The 17,724-nt window shown below is 42.1% G+C and overlaps 9 non-coding genes across 9 annotated transcripts; 6 read left to right on the top strand and 3 right to left on the bottom strand.

The window, feature by feature from the left end:
• Positions 1-3,255: 3,255 nt before the first annotated feature.
• TRNAS-UGA (transfer RNA serine (anticodon UGA)) lies at positions 3,256-3,337 on the top strand. Its single transcript has one exon. It is a non-coding gene; the product is annotated as a tRNA-Ser (tRNA).
• A 2,049-nt stretch (positions 3,338-5,386) lies between these two features.
• TRNAS-UGA (transfer RNA serine (anticodon UGA)) lies at positions 5,387-5,468 on the top strand. Its single transcript has one exon. It is a non-coding gene; the product is annotated as a tRNA-Ser (tRNA).
• Positions 5,469-7,515: 2,047 nt separating this feature from the next.
• TRNAS-UGA (transfer RNA serine (anticodon UGA)) lies at positions 7,516-7,597 on the top strand. The gene has a single exon. It is a non-coding gene; the product is annotated as a tRNA-Ser (tRNA).
• A 551-nt stretch (positions 7,598-8,148) lies between these two features.
• On the bottom strand, positions 8,149-8,222 carry TRNAT-AGU (transfer RNA threonine (anticodon AGU)). The gene has a single exon. It is a non-coding gene; the product is annotated as a tRNA-Thr (tRNA).
• Positions 8,223-9,644: 1,422 nt separating this feature from the next.
• Positions 9,645-9,726, top strand: TRNAS-UGA (transfer RNA serine (anticodon UGA)). The gene has a single exon. It is a non-coding gene; the product is annotated as a tRNA-Ser (tRNA).
• Positions 9,727-11,773: 2,047 nt separating this feature from the next.
• Positions 11,774-11,855, top strand: TRNAS-UGA (transfer RNA serine (anticodon UGA)). The gene has a single exon. It is a non-coding gene; the product is annotated as a tRNA-Ser (tRNA).
• Positions 11,856-13,903: 2,048 nt separating this feature from the next.
• TRNAS-UGA (transfer RNA serine (anticodon UGA)) lies at positions 13,904-13,985 on the top strand. The gene has a single exon. It is a non-coding gene; the product is annotated as a tRNA-Ser (tRNA).
• A 551-nt stretch (positions 13,986-14,536) lies between these two features.
• On the bottom strand, positions 14,537-14,610 carry TRNAT-AGU (transfer RNA threonine (anticodon AGU)). Its single transcript has one exon. It is a non-coding gene; the product is annotated as a tRNA-Thr (tRNA).
• Positions 14,611-16,658: 2,048 nt separating this feature from the next.
• Positions 16,659-16,732, bottom strand: TRNAT-AGU (transfer RNA threonine (anticodon AGU)). The gene has a single exon. It is a non-coding gene; the product is annotated as a tRNA-Thr (tRNA).
• Positions 16,733-17,724: the final 992 nt, after the last annotated feature.

Raw genomic sequence — 17,724 nt, 5'->3', positions numbered from 1 at the left:
ATTCCTGATGCCTAAATTACCCATGTGCTCTTTCCTTCACCTCTCGTGACCTCTGGACATCCCAACAAGAAGCAGAGGAACCGCAACTCACGGAGAGAAAGTGTCACCTCAGTGACGCGTCCATGTTCAAACAGCGCTTCACAAAGTGCTCTTTGAGAGACCCAAGAAAACTTGGCAGAGGTGGGTTTCACAGCAAGGAGGGCTGATAGCCCGCAGTGCCCTTTACATGGCTATAGCAATACTCACCCTGGTCCTGGTCCAAACATCCGCCACCAGAGCTCAGTAAATTACCAGAATAAACAACAACCCTATATGGTGTTTTTATAGCCTTGTTTTTTAATGGATTTCTTTTCTACTTTATGGAAAAGGTGTTGCCCGTACGGAGATCGAACTCACAGCCTTGGTGTTACTAGCACCATGCTCTAACCAACTGACCTAACCGGCCAAAGCATAATGTGATACTAAAGGAGTTCTATTGAAACTGAAGAGGCAGTGACTGTACACAGAGACATTGAATAGACAGACAGACAGGCCATTGCTGACCCATCATAGTTTCAGGCCAAGACATTGAAGCGCTCCAATAACCCTGCACCAATTCGCACACACCGGGGAGCATCACCAAAGAACACAGATAGTATTTAATGAGCTGCACTGAACGTGCTTCAATAACAAGAGCTGCACGACCATCACTCCCCAGAAAAGATGGATTGAAGGCAAGAATCATCCGCAGACCCTCCCATCTGCCACACTCATCCAGAAAGGTACTGGTCTCGGCTTGGTAGCACTCGCATGCTCAATGCTATGCAGGTTCATCTCACACCCGAGCTTAATCCTTACCACACACTGTCACTCACTGGGCTCTCAATCCTTAACCCTTCACTTCCTGTACCTTTTTCTCTGTACTCCTTACCCAATCTCTCATACCTGCCCCTCCCTTCACTTTCATAGAACTGGACCCTTGCTGCGCCTTCTTCTGTGATTCTCCAGAGAACACAGTTTATAACCTTATAAAGAAGATTATGTGCTCAATATTGTCTGCGCCTTCGCTTCATTAACTAACATCTTTTACCCATACTATAGACCACATTACAGCTTATTTATGAGTGAGTGCACATCTTGAAAGGTGTAGTCGTGGCCGAGTGGTTAAGGCGATGGATTTAAAATCCATTGGGGTTTCCCTGCGCAGGTTCGAATCGTGCCAACTACGCTTTCCTTCTTATTATGTCATTACATTTTGACGTGGAAACTAATTATGTGGTTCGTAAACATCTGCATATCCGCATAATTGTGTCTTTGCTACTCTTGTGCCAAGTGTGCTGCACCTGTTGTTTGAAGCTTGCATTACTGCTTCCCATGTTGTACTTTGATGGCAGTGCAGCTTAAAAACATCTTTTCACTTCACAAAACCAAACTGATACTGATATGCGCATACTCTCTTATAAGTGAATTGATTTATCTTCTGCATTTGTTCATATCACTAACACCTGGCAGACATTAAAGCATGGCTGCATATTTATTGGTTAAATAAATATGGAAATATACCAGTTTCAGCTTTATTTTTCTCACAAAACCCATAATAAAAATGGATGAATACAGATAAAGTTGACAACAAATTAAATATGGATAAATACAGACGGAAATGTCAAAAAAATAAGCACCATAAAACCGGGAGCCCTAAATATAATAGGACCAACTGGGTTTACAAAGAATGAGTCTATTATCTAACAGTACATCTTCTATGAGGTTGTGTAAAACAAAAGGTAATGCTGAGATTCGATCTCAGGATCTCCTGTTTACTAGACAGGCGCTTTAACCAACTAAGCCACAGCACCTACTCTGTTTCACGACTCACCACTGTACCTTCTGTCCTGGTGTCACTGTGAGGCCCTGCATATTTTTCTGTCTTGAAAGATTTGATATTTTTCAGCTGCTACCGAAAAGAAAAGGGAGAAGAAAAATCTGATATTAAGATGGAAATATTACAAAGAGGGTCATGAGAAACTAATATCATTATACGTACGTATCTGTATTTATTTTCTAAAGTTTTACACTGATGGGCCAGGGGCTCAATGCATTCGTTAAACTAAACCAGATTACAATTATTTAAAGGTCACCAATATACACAAGATCATTCCTGATGCCTATATTACCCATGTGCTCTTTCCTTCACCTCTCTTGGCCTCTGGACATCCCACCAAGAAGCAGAGGAACCGCAACTCACGGAGAGAAAGTGTCACCTAAGTGACGCGTCCATGTTCAAACAGCGCTTCACAAAGTGCACTTTGAGAGACCCAAGAAAACTTGGCAGAGGCGGGTATCACAGCAAGGAGGGCTGATAGCCCGCAGTGCCCTTTACATCGCTATAGCAATACTCACCCTGGTCCTGGTCCAAACATCAGCCACCAGAGCTCAGTAAATTACCAGAATAAACAACAACCCTATATGGTGTTTTTATAGCCTTGTTTTTTAATGGATTTCTTTTCTACTTTATGAAAAAGGTGTTGCCCGTACAGAGATCGAACTCACAGCTTTGGTGTTACTAGCACCATGCTCTAACCAACTGACCCAACCGGCCAAAGCATAATGTGATACTAAAGGAGTTCTATTGAAACTGAAGAGGCAGTGACTGTACACAGAGACATTGAATAGACAGACAGACAGGCCATTGCTGACCCATCATAGTTTCAGGCCAAGACATTGAAGCGCTCCAATAATCCTGCACCAATTCGCACACACCGGGGAGCATCACCAAAGAACACAGATAGTATTTAATGAGCTGCACTGAACGTGCTTCAATAACAAAAGCTGCACGACCATCACTCCCCAGAAAAGATGGATTGAAGGCAAGAATCATCCGCAGACCCTCCCATCTGCCACACTCATCCAGAAAGGTACTGGTCTCGGCTTGGTAGCACTCGCATGCTCAATGCTATGCAGGTTCATCTCACACCCGAGCTTAATCCATACCACACACTGTCACTCACTGGGCTCTCAATCCTTAACCCTTCACTTCCTGTACCTTTTTCTCTGTACTCCTTACCCAATCTCTCATACCTGCCCCTCCCTTCACTTTCATAAAACTGGACCCTTGCTGCGCCTTCTTCTGTGATTCTCCAGAGAACACAGTTTATAACCTTATAAAGAAGATTATGTGCTCAATATTGTCTGCGCCTTCCCTTCATTAACTAACATCTTTTACCCATACTATAGACCACATTACAGCTTATTTATGAGTGAGTGCACATATTTAAAGGTGTAGTCGTGGCCGAGTGGTTAAGGCGATGTACTTGAAATCCATTGGGGTCTCCCCGCGCAGGTTCGAATCCTGCCGACTACGCTTTCCTTTTTATTATGTCATTACATTTTGACGTGGAAACTAATTATGTGGTTCGTAAACATCTGCATATCCGCATAATTGTGTCTTTGCTACTCTTGTGCTAAGTGTGCTGCACCTGTTGTTTGAAGCTTGCATTACTGTTTCCCATATTGTACTTTGATGGCAGTGCAGCTTAAAAACATCTTTTCACTTCATAAAAACTAAACTGATACTGAAATGCGCATACTCCCATATAAGTGAATTGATTTATCTTCTGCATTTGTTCATATCACTAACACCTGGCAGACATTAAAGCATGGCTGCATATTTATTAGTTAAATAAATATGGAAATATACCAGTTTCAGCTTTATTTTTCTCACAAAACCCATAACAAATATGGATGAATACAGATAAAGTTGACAACAAATTAAATATGGATAAATACAGACGGAAATGTCAAAAAAATAAACACCATAAAACCGGGAGCCCTAAATATAATAGGACCAACTGGGTTTACAAAGAATGAGTCTATTATCTAACAGTACCTCTTCTATGAGGTTGTGTAAAACAAAAGGTACTGCTGAGATTCGAACTCAGGATCTCCTGTTTACTAGACAGGCACATTAACCAACTAAGCCACAGCACCTACTCTGTTTCACGACTCACCACTGTACCTTCTGTCCTGGTGTCACTGTGAGGCCCTGCATATTTTTCTGTCTTGAAAGATTTTATATTTTTCAGCTGCTACCGAAAAGAAAATGGAGAAGAAAAATCTGATATTAAGATGGAAATATTACAAAGAGGGTCATGAAAAACTAATATCATTATACGTACGTATCTGTATTTATTTTCTAAAGTTTTACACTGATGGGCCAGGGGCTCAATGCATTCATTAAACTAAACCAGATTACAATTATTTAAAGGTCACCAATATACACAAGATCATTCCTGATGCCTACATTACCCATGTCCTCTTTCCTTCACCTCTTGTGACCTCTGGACATCCCACCAAGAAGCAGAGGAACCGCAACTCACGGAGAGAAAGTGTCACCTCAGTGACGCGTCCATGTTCAAACAGCGCTTCACAAAGTGCTCTTTGAGAGACCCAAGAAAACTTGGCAGAGGTGGGTTTCACAGCAAGGAGGGCTGATAGCCCGCAGTGCCCTTTACATGGCTATAGCAATACTCACCCTGGTCCTGGTCCAAACATCAGCCACCAGAGCTCAGTAAATTACCAGAATAAACAACAACCCTATATGGTGTTTTTATAGCCTTGTTTTTTAATGGATTTCTTTTCTACTTTATGGAAAAGGTGTTGCCCGTACGGAGATCGAACTCACAGCCTTGGTGTTACTAGCACCATGCTCTAACCAACTGACCTAACCGGCCAAAGCATAATGTGATACTAAAGGAGTTCTATTGAAACTGAAGAGGCAGTGACTGTACACAGAGACATTGAATAGACAGACAGACAGGCCATTGCTGACCCATCATAGTTTCAGGCCAAGACTTTGAAGCGCTCCAATAACCCTGCACCAATTCGCACACACCGGGGAGCATCACCAAAGAACACAGATAGTATTTAATGAGCTGCACTGAACGTGCTTCAATAACAAGAGCTGCACGACCATCACTCCCCAGAAAAGATGGATTGAAGGCAAGAATCATCCGCAGACCCTCCCATCTGCCACACTCATCCAGAAAGGTACTGGTCTCGGCTTGGTAGCACTCGCATGCTCAATGCTATGCAGGTTCATCTCACACCCGAGCTTAATCCATACCACACACTGTCACTCACTGGGCTCTCAATCCTTAACCCTTCACTTCCTGTACCTTTTTCTCTGTACTCCTTACCCAATCTCTCATACCTGCCCCTCCCTTCACTTTCATAGAACTGGACCCTTGCTGCGCCTTCTTCTGTGATTCTCCAGTGAACACAGTTTATAACCTTATAAAGAAGATTATGTGCTCAATATTGTCTGCGCCTTCCCTTCATTAACTAACATCTTTTACCCATACTATAGACCACATTACAGCTTATTTATGAGTGAGTGCACATCTTGAAAGGTGTAGTCGTGGCCGAGTGGTTAAGGCGATGGACTTGAAATCCATTGGGGTCTCCCCGCGCAGGTTCGAATCCTGCCGACTACGCTTTCCTTCTTATTATGTCATTACATTTTGACGTGGAAACTAATTATGTGGTTCGTAAACATCTGCATATCCGCATAATTGTGTCTTTGCTACTCTTGTGCCAAGTGTGCTGCACCTGTTGTTTGAAGCTTGCATTACTGCTTCCCATGTTGTACTTTGATGGCAGTGCAGCTTAAAAACATCTTTTCACTTCACAAAACCAAACTGATACTGAAATGCGCATACTCTCTTATAAGTGAATTGATTTATCTTCTGCATTTGTTCATATCACTAACACCTGGCAGACATTAAAGCATGGCTGCATATTTATTGGTTAAATAAATATGGAAATATACCAGTTTCAGCTTTATTTTTCTCACAAAACCCAAAATAAATATGGATGAATACAGATAAAGTTGACAACAAATTAAATATGGATAAATACAGACGGAAATGTCAAAAAAATAAACACCATAAAACCGGGAGCCCTAAATATAATAGGACCAACTGGGTTTACAAAGAATGAGTCTATTATCTAACAGTACCTCTTCTATGAGGTTGTGTAAAACAAAAGGTACTGCTGAGATTTGAACTCAGGATCTCCTGTTTACTAGACAGGTGCATTAACCAACTAAGCCACAGCACCTACACTGTTTCACGACTCATCACTGTACCTTCTGTCCTGGTGTCACTGTGAGGCCCTGCATATTTTTCTGTCTTGAAAGATTTGATATTTTTCAGCTGCTACCGAAAAGAAAATGGAGAAGAAAAATCTGATATTAAGATGGAAATATTACAAAGAAGGTCATGAAAAACTAATATCATTATACGTACGTATCTGTATTTATTTTCTAAAGTTTTACACTGATGGGCCAGGGGCTCAATGCATTCGTTAAACTAAACCAGATTACAATTATTTAAAGGTCACCAATATACACAAGATCATTCCTGATGCCTACATTACCCATGTGCTCTTTCCTTCACCTCTCGTGACCTCTGGACATCCCACCAAGAAGCAGAGGAACCGCAACTCACGGAGAGAAAGTGTCACCTCAGTGACGCGTCCATGTTCAAACAGCGCTTCACAAAGTGCACTTTGAGAGACCCAAGTAAACTTGGCAGAGGCGGGTTTCACAGCAAGGAGGGCTGATAGCCGCAGTGCCCTTTACATGGCTATAGCAATACTCACCCTGGTCCTGGTCCAAACATCAGCCACCAGAGCTCAGTAAATTACCAGAATAAACAACAACCCTGTATAGTGTTTTTATAGCCTTGTTTTTTAATGGATTTCTTTTCTACTTTATGGAAAAGGTGTTGCCCGTACGGAGATCGAACTCACAGCCTTGGTGTTACTAGCACCATGCTCTAACCAACTGACCTAACCGGCCAAAGCATAACGTGATACTAAAGGAGTTCTATTGAAACTGAAGAGGCAGTGACTGTACACAGAGACATTGAATAGACAGACAGACAGGCCATTGCTGACCCATCATAGTTTCAGGCCAAGACATTGAAGCGCTCCAATAATCCTGCACCAATTCGCACGCACCGGGGAGCATCACCAAAGAACACAGATAGTATTTAATGAGCTGCACTGAACGTGGTTCAATAACAAGAGCTGCACGACCATCACTCCCCAGAAAAAATGGATTGAAGGCAAGAATCATTCGCAGACCCTCCCATCTGCCACACTCATCCAGAAAGGTACTGGTCTCGGCTTGGTAGCACTCGCATGCTCAATGCTATGCAGGTTCATCTCACACCCGAGCTTAATCCATACCACACACTGTCACTCACTGGGCTCTCAATCCTTAAACCTTCACTTCCTGTACCTTTTTCTCTGTACTCCTTACCCAATCTCTCATACCTGCCCCTCCCTTCACTTTCATAGAACTGGACCCTTGCTGTGCTTTCTTCTGTGATTCTCCAGAGAACACAGTTTATAACCTTATAAAGAAGATTATGTGCTCAATATTTTCTGCGCCTTCCCTTCATTAACTAACATCTTTTACCCATACTATAGACCACATTACAGCTTATTTATGAGTGAGTGCACATCTTGAAAGGTGTAGTCGTGGCCGAGTGGTTAAGGCGATGGACTTGAAATCCATTGGGGTCTCCCCGTGCAGGTTCGAATCCTGCCGACTACGCTTTCCTTTTTATTATGTCATTACATTTTGACGTGGAAACTAATTATGTGGTTCGTAAACATCTGCATATCCGCATAATTGTGTCTTTGCTACTCTTGTGCCAAGTGTGCTGCACCTGTTGTTTGAAGCTTGCATTACTGCTTCCCATGTTGTACTTTGATGGCAGTGCAGCTTAAAAACATCTTTTCACTTCACAAAACCAAACTGTTACTGAAATGCGCATACTCTCTTATAAGTGAATTGATTTATCTTCTGCATTTGTTCATATCACTAACACCTGGCAGACATTAAAGCATGGCTGCATATTTATTGGTTAAATAAATATGGAAATATACCAGTTTCAGCTTTATTTTTCTCACAAAACCCATAATAAATATGGATGAATACAGATAAAGTTGACAACAAATTAAATATGGATAAATACAGATGGAAATGTCAAAAAAATAAACACCATAACACCGGGAGCCCTAAATATAATAGGACCAACTGGGTTTACAAAGAATGAGTCTATTATCTAACAGTACCTCTTCTATGAGGTTGTGTAAAACAAAAGGTACTGCTGAGATTTGAACTCAGGATCTCCTGTTTACTAGACAGGCACTTTAACCAACTAAGCCACAGCACCTACTCTGTTTCACGACTCACCACTGTACCTTCTGTCCTGGTGTCACTGTGAGGCCCTGCATATTTTTCTGTCTTGAAAGATTTGATATTTTTCAGCTGCTACCGAAAAGAAAATGGAGAAGAAAAATCTGATATTAAGATGGAAATATTACAAAGAGGGTCATGAAAAACTAATATCATTATACGTACGTATCTGTATTTATTTTCTAAAGTTTTAAACTGATGGGCCAGGGGCTCAATGCATTCGTTAAACTAAACCAGATTACAATTATTTAAAGGTCACCAATATACACAAGATCATTCCTGATGCCTACATTACCCATGTGCTCTTTCCGTCACCTCTCGTGGCCTCTGGACATCCCACCAAGAAGCAGAGGAACCGCAATTCACGGAGAGAAAGTGTCACCTAAGTGACGCGTCCATGTTCAAACAGCGCTTCACAAAGTGCACTTTGAGAGACCCAAGAAAACTTGGCAGAGGCGGGTATCACAGCAAGGAGGGCTGATAGCCCGCAGTGCCCTTTACATGGCTATAGCAATACTCACCCTGGTCCTGGTCCAAACATCAGCCACCAGAGCTCAGTAAATTACCAGAATAAACAACAACCCTATATGGTGTTTTTATAGCCTTGTTTTTTAATGGATTTCTTTTCTACTTTATGGAAAAGGTGTTGCCCGTACGGAGATCGAACTCACAGCCTTGGTGTTACTAGCACCATGCTCTAACCAACTGACCTAACCGGCCAAAGCATAATGTGATACTAAAGGAGTTCTATTGAAACTGAAGAGGCAGTGACTGTACACAGAGACATTGAATAGACAGACAGACAGGCCATTGCTGACCCATCATAGTTTCAGGCCAAGACATTGAAGCGCTCCAATAATCCTGCACCAATTCGCACACACCGGGGCGCATCACCAAAGAACACAGATAGTATTTAATGAGCTGCACTGAACGTGCTTCAATAACAAGAGCTGCACGACCATCACTCCCCAGAAAAGATGGATTGAAGGCAAGAATCATCCGCAGACCCTCCCATCTGCCACACTCATCCAGAAAGGTACTGGTCTCGGCTTGGTAGCACTCGCATGCTCAATGCTATGCAGGGTCATCTCACACCCGAGCTTAATCCATACCACACACTGTCACTCACTGGGCTCTCAATCCTTAACCCTTCACTTCCTGTACCTTTTTCTCTGTACTCCTTACCCAATCTCTCATACCTGCCCCTCCCTTCACTTTCATAGAACTGGACCCTTGCTGCGCCTTCTTCTGTGATTCCAAGAGAACACAGTTTATAACCTTATAAAGAAGATTATGTGCTCAATATTGTCTGCGCCTTCCCTTCATTAACTAACATCTTTTACCCATACTATAGACCACATTACAGCTTATTTATGAGTGAGTGCAAATCTTGAAAGGTGTAGTCGTGGCCGAGTGGTTAAGGCGATGGACTTGAAATCCATTGGGGTCTCCCCGTGCAGGTTCGAATGCTGCCGACTACGCTTTCCTTTTTATTATGTCATTACATTTTGACGTGGAAACTAATTATGTGGTTCGTAAACATCTGCACATCCGCATAATTGTGTCTTTGCTACTCTTGTGCCAAGTGTTCTGCACCTGTTGTTTGAAGCTTGCATTACTGCTTCCCATGTTGTACTTTGATGGCAGTGCAGCTTAAAAACATCTTTTCACTTCACAAAACCAAACTGATACTGAAATGCGCATACTCTCATATAAGTGAATTGATTTATCTTCTGCATTTGTTCATATCACTAACACCTGGCAGACATTAAAGCATGGCTGCATATTTATTGGTTAAATAAATATGGAAATATACCAGTTTCAGCTTTATTTTTCTCACAAAACCCATAATAAATATGGATGAATACAGATAAAGTTGACAACAAATTAAATATGGATAAATACAGACGGAAATGTCAAAAAAATAAACACCATGAAACCGGGAGCCCTAAATATAATAGGACCAACTGGGTTTACAAAGAATGAGTCTATTATCTAACAGTACCTCTTCTATGAGGTTGTGTAAAACAAAAGGTACTGCTGAGATTCGAACTCAGGATCTCCTGTTTACTAGACTGGCGCTTTAACCAACTAAGCCACGGCACCTACTCTTTTTCATGACTCACCACTGTACCTTCTGTCCTGGTGTCACTGTGAGGCCCTGCATATTTTTCTGTCTTGAAAGATTTGATATTTTTCAGCTGCTACCGAAAAGTAAATGGAGAAGAAAAATCTGATATTAAGATGGAAATATTACAAAGAGGGTCATGAAAAACTAATATCATTATACGTACGTATCTGTATTTATTTTCTAAAGTTTTACACTGATGGGCCAGGGGCTCAATGCATTCGTTAAACTAAACCAGATTACAATTATTTAAAGGTCACCAATATACACAAGATCATTCCTGATGCCTACATTACCCATGTGCTCTTTCCTTCACCTCTCGTGGCCTCTGGACATCCCACCAAGAAGCAGAGGAACCGCAACTCACGGAGAGAAAGTGTCACCTAAGTGACGCGTCCATGTTCAAACAGCGCTTCACAAAGTGCACTTTGTGAGACCCAAGAAAACTTGGCAGAGGCGGGTATCACAGCAAGGAGGGCTGATAGCCCGCAGTGCCCTTTACATGGCTATAGCAATACTCACCCTGGTCCTGGTTCAAACATCAGCCACCAGAGCTCAGTAAATTACCAGAATAAACAACAACCCTATATGGTGTTTTTATAGCCTTGTTTTTTAATGGATTTCTTTTCTACTTTATGGAAAAGGTGTTGCCCGTACGGAGATCGAACTCACAGCCTTGGTGTTACTAGCACCATGCTCTAACCAACTGACCTAACCGGCCAAAGCATAATGTCATACTAAAGGAGTTCTATTGAAACTGAAGAGACAGTGACTGTACACAGAGACATTGAATAGACAGACAGACAGGCCATTGCTGACCCATCGTAGTTTCAGGCCAAGACATTGAAGCGCTCCAATAATCCTGCACCAATTCGCACACACCGGGGAGCATCACCAAAGAACACAGATAGTATTTAATGAGCTGCACTGAACGTGCTTCAATAACAAGAGCTGCACGAACATCACTCCCCAGAAAAGATGGATTGAAGGCAAGAATCATCCCAGACCCTCCCATCTGCCACACTCATCCAGAAAGGTACTGGTCTCGGCTTGGTAGCACTCGCATGCTCAATGCTATGCAGGTTCATCTCACACCCGAGCTTAATCCATACCACACACTGTCACTGACTGGGCTCTCAATCCTTAACCCTTCACTTCCTGTACCTTTTTCTCTGTACTCCTTACCCAATCTCTCATACCTGCCCCTCCCTTCACTTTCATAGAACTGGACCCTTGCTGCGCCTTCTTCTGTGATTCTCCAGAGAACACAGTTTATAACCTTATAAAGAAGATTATGTGCTCAATATTGTCTGCGCCTTCCCTTCATTAACTAACATCTTTTACCCATACTATAGACCACATTACAGCTTATTTATGAGTGAGTGCACACCTTGAAAGGTGGAGTCGTGGCCGAGTGGTTAAGGCGATGGACTTGAAATCCATTGGGGTCTCTCCGCGCAGGTTCGAATCCTGCCGACTACGCTTTCCTTTTTATTATGTCATTACATTTTGACGTGGAAACTAATTATGTGGTTCGTAAACATCTGCATATCCGCATAATTTTGTCTTTGCTACTCTTGTGCCAAGTGTGCTGCACCTGTTGTTTGAAGCTTGCATTACTGCTTCCCATGTTGTACTTTGATGGCAGTGCAGCTTAAAAACATCTTTTCACTTCACAAAACCAAACTGATACTGAAATGCGCATACTCTCATATAAGTGAATTGATTTATCTTCTGCATTTGTTCATATCACTAACACCTGGCAGACATTAAAGCATGGCTGCATATTTATTGGTTAAATAAATATGGAAATATACCAGTTTCAGCTTTATTTTTCTCACAAAACCCATAATAAATATGGATGAATACAGATAAAGTTGACAACAAATTAAATATGGATAAATACAGACGGAAATGTAAAAAAAATAAACACCATAAAACCGGGAGCCCTAAATATAATAGGACCAACTGGGTTTACAAAGAATGAGTCTATTATCTAACAGTACCTCTTCTATGAGGTTGTGTAAAACAAAAGGTACTGCTGAGATTTGAACTCAGGATCTCCCTGTTTACTAGACAGGCGCATTAACCAACTAAGCCACAGCACCTACTCTGTTTCACGACTCACCACTGTACCTTCTGTCCTGGTGTCACTGTGAGGCCCTGCATATTTTTCTGTCTTGAAAGATTTGATATTTTTCAGCTGCTACCGAAAAGAAAATGGAGAAGAAAAATCTGATATTAAGATGGAAATATTACAAAGAGGGTCATGAAAAACTAATATCATTATACGTACGTATCTGTATTTATTTTCTAAAGTTTTACACTGATGGGCCAGGGGCTCAATGCATTCGTTAAACTAAACCAGATTTCAATTATTTAAAGGTCACCAATATACACAAGATCATTCCTGATGCCTACATTACCCATGTGCTCTTTCCTTCACCTCTCGTGGCCTCTGGACATCCCACCAAGAAGCAGAGGAACCGCAACTCACGGAGAGAAAGTGTCACCTAAGTGACGCGTCCATGTTCAAACAGTGCTTCACAAAGTGCACTTTGAGAGACCCAAGAAAACTTGGCAGAGGCGGGTATCACAGCAAGGAGGGCTGATAGCCCGCAGCGCCCTTTACATGGCTATAGCAATACTCACCCTGGTCCTGGTCCAAACATCAGCCACCAGAGCTCAGTAAATTACCAGAATAAACAACAACCCTATATGGTGTTTTTATAGCCTTGTTTTTTAATGGATTTCTTTTCTACTTTATGGAAAAGGTGTTGCCCGTACGGAGATCGAACTCACAGCCTTGGTGTTACTAGCACCATGCTCTAACCAACTGACCTAACCGGCCAAAGCATAATGTGATACTAAAGGAGTTCTATTGAAACTGAAGAGGCAGTGACTGTACACAGAGACATTGAATAGGCAGACAGACAGGCCATTGCTGACCCATCATAGTTTCAGGCCAAGACATTGAAGCGCTCCAATAATCCTGCACCAATTCGCACACACCGGGGCGCATCACCAAAGAACACAGATAGTATTTAATGAGCTGCACTGAACGTGCTTCAATAACAAGAGCTGCACGACCATCACTCCCCAGAAAAGATGGATTGAAGGCAAGAATCATCCGCAGACCCTCCCATCTGCCACACTCATCCAGAAAGGTACTGGTCTCGGCTTGGTAGCACTCGCATGCTCAATGCTATGCAGGTTCATCTCACACCCGAGCTTAATCCATACCACACACTGTCACTCACTGGGCTCTCAATCCTTAACCCTTCACTTCCTGTACCTTTTTCTCTGTACTCCTTACCCAATCTCTCATACCTGCCCCTCCCTTCACTTTCATAGAACTGGACCCTTGCTGCGCCTTCTTCTGTGATTCCCAGAGAACACAGTTTATAACCTTATAAAGAAGATTATGTGCTCAATATTGTCTGCGCCTTCCCTTCATTAACTAACATCTTTTACCCATACTATAGACCACATTACAGCTTATTTATGAGTGAGTGCACATCTTGAAAGGTGTAGTCGTGGCCGAGTGGTTAAGGCGATGGACTTGAAATCCATTGGGGTCTCCCCGTGCAGGTTCGAATCCTGCCGACTACGCTTTCCTTTTTATTATGTCATTACATTTTGACGTGGAAACTAATTATGTGGTTCGTAAACATCTGCACATCCGCATAATTGTGTCTTTGCTACTCTTGTGCCAAGTGTGCTGCACCTGTTGTTTGAAGCTTGCATTACCGCTTCCCATGTTGTACTTTGATGGCAGTGCAGCTTAAAAACATCTTTTCACTTCACAAAACCAAACTGATACTGAAATGCGCTTACTCTCATATAAGTGAATTGATTTATTTTCTGCATTTGTTCATATCACTAACACCTGGAAGACATTATAGCATGGCTGCATATTTATTGGTTAAATAAATATGGAAATATACCAGTTTCAGCTTTATTTTTCTCACAAAACCCATAATAAATATGGATGAATACAGATAAAGTTGACAACAAATTAAATATGGATAAATACAGACGGAAATGTCAAAAAAATAAACACCATGAAACCGGGAGCCCTAAATATAATAGGACCAACTGGGTTTACAAAGAATGAGTCTATTATCTAACAGTACCTCTTCTATGAGGTTGTGTAAAACAAAAGGTACTGCTGAGATTCGAACTCAGGATCTCCTGTTTACTAGACAGGCGCTTTAACCAACTAAGCCACGGCACCTACTCTTTTTCATGACTCACCACTGTAACTTCTGTCCTGGTGTCACTGTGAGGCCCTGCATATTTTTCTGTCTTGAAAGATTTGATATTTTTCAGCTGCTACCGAAAAGAAAATGGAGAAGAAAAATCTGATATTAAGATGGAAATATTACAAAGAGGGTCATGAAAAACTAATATCATTATACGTACGTATCTGTATTTATTTTCTAAAGTTTTACACTGATGGGCCAGGGGCTCAATGCATTCGTTAAACTATACCAGATTACAATTATTTAAAGGTCACCAATATACACAAGATCATTCCTGATGCCTACATTACCCATGTGCTCTTTCCTTCACCTCTCGTGGCCTCTGGACATCCCACCAAGAAGCAGAGGAACCGCAACTCACGGAGAGAAAGTGTCACCGAAGTGACGCGTCCATGTTCAAACAGCGCTTCACAAAGTGCACTTTGAGAGACCCAAGAAAACTTGGCAGAGGCGGGTATCACAGCAAGGAGGGCTGATAGCCCGCAGGGCCCTTTACATGGCTATAGCAATACTCACCCTGGTCCTGGTTCAAACATCAGCCACCAGAGCTCAGTAAATTACCAGAATAAACAACAACCCTATATGGTGTTTTTATAGCCTTGTTTTTTAATGGATTTCTTTTCTACTTTATGGAAAAGGTGTTGCCCGTACGGAGATCGAACTCACAGCCTTGGTGTTACTAGCACCATGCTCTAACCAACTGACCTAACCGGCCAAAGCATAATGTGATACTAAAGGAGTTCTATTGAAACTGAAGAGGCAGTGACTGTACACAGAGACATTGAATAGACAGACAGACAGGCCATTGCTGACCCATCATAGTTTCAGGCCAAGACATTGAAGCGCTCCAATAATCCTGCACCAATTCGCACACACCGGGGAGCATCACCAAAGAACACAGATAGTATTTAATGAGCTGCACTGAACGTGCTTCAATAACAAGAGCTGCACGACCATCACTCCCCAGAAAAGATGGATTGAAGGCAAGAATCATCCGCAGACCCTCCCATCTGCCACACTCATCCAGAAAGGTACTGGTCTCGGCTTGGTAGCACTCGCATGCTCAATGCTATGCAGGTTCATCTCACACCCGAGCTTAATCCATACCACACACTGTCACTCACTGGGCTCTCAATCCTTAACCCTTCACTTCCTGTACCTTTTTCTCTGTACTCCTTACCCAATCTCTCATACCTGCCCCTCCCTTCACTTTCATAGAACTGGACCCTTGCTGCGCCTTCTTCTGTGATTCTCCAGAGAACACAGTTTATAACCTTATAAAGAAGATTATGTGCTCAATATTGTCTGCGCCTTCCCTTCATTAACTAACATCTTTTACCCATACTATAGACCACATTACAGCTTATTTATGAGTGAGTGCACATCTTGAAAGGTGTAGTCGTGGCCGAGTGGTTAAGGCGATGGACTTGCAATTCATTGGTGTCTCACCGCGCAGTTTCGAATCCTGCCGACTACGCTTTCCTTCTTATTATGTCATTACATTTTGACGTGGAAACTAATTATGTGGTTCGTAACCATCCGCATAATTGTGTCTTTGCTACTCTTGTGCTAAGTGTGCTGCACCTGTTGTTTGAAGCTTGCATTACTGCTTCCCATGTTGTACTTTGATGGCAGTGCAGCTTAAAAACATCTTTTCACTTCACAAAACCAAACTGATACTGAAATGCGCATACTCTCATATAAGTGAATTGATGTATCTTCTGCATTTGTTCATATCACTAACACCTGGCAGACATTAAAGCATGGCTGCATATTTATTCCTTAAAAAAATATGGAAATATACCAGTTTCAGCTTTATTTTTCTCACAAAACCCATAATAAATATGGATGAATACAGATAAAGTTGACAACAAATTAAATATGGATAAATACAGACGGAAATGTCAAAAAAATAAACACCATAAAACCGGGAGCCCTAAATATAATGGGACCAACTGGGTTTACAAAGAATGAGTCTATTATCTAACAGTACCTCTTCTATGAGGTTGTGTAAAACAAAAGGTACTGCTGAGATTCGAACTCAGGATCTCCTGTTTACTAGACAGGCGCTTTAACCAACTAAGCCACAGCACCTACTCTGTTTCACGACTCACCACTGTACCTTCTGTCCTGGTGTCACTGTGAGGCCCTGCATATTTTTCTGTCTTGAAAGATTTGATATTTTTCAGCTGCTACCGAAAAGAAAATGGAGAATTAAAATCTGATATTAAGATGGAAATATTACAAAGAGGGTCATGAAAAACTAATATCATTATACGTACGTATCTGTATTTATTTTCTAAAGTTTTACACTGATGGGCCAGGGGCTCAATGCATTCGTTAAACTAAACCAGATTACAATTATTTAAAGGTCACCAATATACACAAGATCATTCCTGATGCCTACATTACCCATGTGCTCTTTCCTTCACCTCTCGTGACCTCTGGACATCCCACCAAGAAGCAGAGGAACCGCAGCTCACAGAGAGAAAGTGTCACATCAGTGACGCGTCCATGTTCAAACAGCACTTCACAAAGTGCACTTTGAGAGACCCAAGAAAACTTGGCAGAGGCGGGTATCACAGCAAGGAGGGCTGATAGCCCGCAGTGCCCTTTACATGGCTATAGCAATACTCACCCTGGTCCTGGTCCAAACATCAGCCACCAGAGCTTAGTAAATTACCAGAATAAACAACAACCCTATATGGTGTTTTTATAGCCTTGTTTTTTAACCCCTTGCATGCCCGCCCCTTTCCCCGCCCAGTGCCGCGCTTTGTATTAGCGGGCGGAGTTCATGACGAGCTGGACTCGTCATGGGCACAGCGCCACCACAGCCCATGACGAGTCCAGCTCGTCATGGGCACTGAAGGGGTTAATGGATTTCTTTTCTACTTTATGGAAAAGGTGTTGCCCGTACGGAGATCGAACTCACAGCCTTGGTGTTACTAGCACCATGCTCTAACCAACTGACCTAACCGGCCAAAGAATAATGTAATACTAAAGGAGTTCTATTGAAACTGAAGAGGCAGTGACTGTACACAGAGACATTGAATAGACAGACAGACAGGCCATTGCTGACCATCATA

This window comes from Triturus cristatus, chromosome 4_2, assembly GCF_964204655.1.
Source record: "Triturus cristatus chromosome 4_2, aTriCri1.1, whole genome shotgun sequence".
Lineage (NCBI taxonomy): Eukaryota > Metazoa > Chordata > Amphibia > Caudata > Salamandridae > Triturus > Triturus cristatus.
Note: the sequence above shows the minus strand (reverse complement) of the source record. Positions and strands in the feature narration are given on the sequence as shown.